Source organism: Ptychodera flava, chromosome 9 (assembly GCF_041260155.1).
Source record: "Ptychodera flava strain L36383 chromosome 9, AS_Pfla_20210202, whole genome shotgun sequence".
NCBI lineage: Eukaryota > Metazoa > Hemichordata > Enteropneusta > Ptychoderidae > Ptychodera > Ptychodera flava.
The window spans coordinates 41,575,527-41,578,895 of record NC_091936.1 but is presented as its reverse complement, the minus strand read 5'-3'; the positions used below and the strand labels follow the sequence as shown (position 1 = coordinate 41,578,895).

Below are 3,369 nucleotides of genomic sequence, written 5' to 3'. Positions count from 1 at the left end.
TATCAGTAAAGTCGTATGATATTTCATCAAAAACTACTATCCGATACTGTTTAATTCCAAGTTTGTACTCATGGCGTGTTTCGCAAAATGTTCAATGAAAGTACTCTTTACGATTTGCTACCCTATCCTACAGGCCATCGGGAACATCACGCGATAATGTCGGGTAAAGTTGATGTACAAGCCATATTCTCTTCGATGCGGGCTTACCCGGTCCAAGGTCGGCACACATTTAAATGACATGAAAAAAGGTACACATCTAAAAGGGGACTAATTTTGCTAGTTCTAACAAAATCTAAAATTTCTCGATCATTTCTGACAAAAACATAAATATCTGAAGAAAGATTTTGAGAAACTTTGACCTCTTTACTCGTCATTGTTGGCATGGCAACATACTAATATTTAAGCGATCGTTTGAACAAATATTGCCAGTTTACATATTATCGTTGATAACGCATGTTGAGGTTGTCGAGCGAAATGCTGTTTTTTCATTCATGGAAGCCCGAGAGCAAGACAAAATACATTCATTATTCATGTAGAGGTTGTATAATATAGCTGTGAACTATTTTCTCACGTTTTTTTGTTATGACAGAAAAAAAACATGTCTTGCTTACAATTATAAACGAAAGACGAGAGGTTTCAATCATTAACTCGATAACATCATACAATGTCGTCTATGAAAAAGGAACGGGTTGGCGCGCAAGACAACATGACCCCGAACAATAAATCAATAATGGAATGATGAACGATGTTTACGATACACATAACAACTACACATGTAAATTTCTTACTCATTGCATTGCATTGTGTTTAATATGTACCAAATTCTGTCCTGAAAGATTTAATATGCAGCATATTTAAAAGACATCACACTGCTTTCTGAAAAGCTGCCCGCCAAAAAACATCAAAAGCAACGCGGTCACATAAAAAGAAGGCGCGAAACGATGACCGGATAATTAATTACCAATGGATCAACAGGTGGTTGCGACCGTACGCTGGCAATAAAATCAGTCATTTTACAACGGGTGCGAATCTTAGCAGAGATTTTGAATTCAGAGCATTGTTGTTGGCATTTAACTTATCCTCTTTTTAATGGTGGCCTACAAAAATAATCCAGTGTACCGCTCGAGGCTTCGTAACTCAACCAACGGGAACGTGAGCCGGAGTGACATTTAACAAAACCTGTGACTGTTGAGAATTATTATTATGACTTGTCTTGAAGGAGGTGTAAAGATTACATAGCGTGACAAAGTATACACTTCTTGGAGTTATTAAATATAAATACGTTAGTAAAATATTTCAGAAACTCTTTTTCAGTGTTGTTCTCTGTTGTTTGTAAAGTTGGTCGCCCGTCATATAGGTCACTCGATTACTAATGCTGACAGAGGAGTCGTTGTATCTAAGAAACAGGGTGTGGCAATCATAACAAAAAGATGCAATATCAGACCCATATTAGTCACGTTTCTATCTTGCCCGTCTGAGATATGAAAATATAGATATAAACACTTGACTGATGCATGCATGTATGACCTGGCCAATAAAAATCAAAGCATAATGATTAAGCTGATAAAAGAAAAAGGAAAATCATTTGACCGCCTTTCCAAGATGTAATGATTTCCCTCGCCCTGAGTTGAGATTTTCAAGTGTTCCTGGTTGTCAGGTACCCATGATAACACTCGGTTCAACTTTCCTCACTGAAACGTAACACATTAACTATCGAACATCAATAATTATCCGACTGGATTCGGCGAATGTTCTCATTAAAAATGCAACTGGGTCATCATAGGCGCTAAAATGATTCAAAGGCGTATCAATTAATTGCACGGCCATAAAAAAAAATTTCGAGACAGTGTAATATGATCGCCGAACTTTCAGTGGTCGATGCATCTCAATCCGTCCAATCTGGGCGCCGTTCCCAAGTTATAAATCAAAAATGACAAGCGAGGCACATTCACAACTACTGGGTCACGCCACACTAGAAAAACCATCGGATTTTAGGCGTGGCGGTGGCTCAAGTTACACGTGTTTTAATCCTTCTTCTGCAGCTTCTTGGAAACAGGAGTCGGTCGGCAAATGTATGCATCGTAGAAGAACTTGGCGAAGAGGATTAAGTAACTAATGTACATGAGAGTTCCGAACGTGAAATTGGTGTCGGAGACATCGCACCTGACGCCCCGGGATTTCATTGAGTATGTATATCCGAGGATGAGACAACCACCGATCATCTGGGAGATCTGTAAAGTGGTAATGGCTATGGAGATTGGTCTGGGAAGCCGATAACCCGCCGCTCTGATAGCATAGTACAGGTACATGAAAGTGTGCACTATCATATTCATAATGCTAAAGCACCACGAAGTGCTGGCAAGTTCGCCGTGGCTGTGAAAACAGTAGACTAGGACCGTCGCATGGTGGTACCAGTGTAAAAATATCAGTTTCTGTTTTCTCAAGACGATGAAAATGGTGTCTCCGAGTTCTGGAATTTTTGAAAGGACAAATACGACTCCCCAAAATGGCAGGGCTGACCCGGAATCGCCAAAGTGATGGGTTTTATCACACAGAGTAGGGTAGATGCCATACCGTGAAACTTGGGAAAATAGGCTCAGGCAGCTCCGGATGGCACCCACCATGCTGAACAAACAGAGGAAAAGATTCCACGCCACCAGGGGACCCCTGAGATGAAACTTGGGCCTGTCCCGCATGTACCTCTGAATACCAAAAATTGTGACGATGTAGACAAGGCATAGGTGAATTGAATAGTGCCAATAACTGCTCATACGGTTGGCCCACTTCGCATGGTCGATGTAGTCAAGCTCAAAAGCACGCGGGCGTGAAAAAGAACTCGCTTCGTCGATTCCCTTGCCGAGAAGGATAGCTTCGGTCGCATATTCTGTTGCCGACATAATTTTTTCTGCTAGTTCAACACGGTTACGTCCACGTGTAAATGGCAAGATATGTCAGTTCTCACCTTCGTCTTTCCTCGAAAAAAGAATCCCGGCCGCGTGCAACGTTTTAGTATTTCTGCTCAGTAGCTCAGGGCGTTGTACTTAAATGCACCAACAACTAGGCGGTCTCACTCCCAGATATAATAATTAACCGAGTTAGATAACGACGTCGCTGGTTTTGCCGGTGTCCATGTAATAGCCGCAGATGTCACCGGCGCCAATCATCACTGCCATGGCCCAGGCCAGTCGGTTCGGGCCGGCGCGAATCTAACAGGCACTCCCAGTACTCGTTCCCTATTTTGAATACAACAGAAAACCTGTATACAAACTATGGCAGAAAACAGACAACTACCATTGTAGCCAGGATAGTAACAGCATATTTGTATATTTCCAAAGTTGTTTCTTTTATTTTACAGGTCAAAAATCTTTT

The 3,369-nt window shown here is 41.4% G+C and overlaps 1 pseudogene; it reads right to left on the bottom strand.

The window, feature by feature from the left end:
- Positions 1-780: 780 nt before the first annotated feature.
- LOC139141037 (very long chain fatty acid elongase 6 pseudogene) lies at positions 781-3,144 on the bottom strand (annotated as a pseudogene).
- Positions 3,145-3,369: the final 225 nt, after the last annotated feature.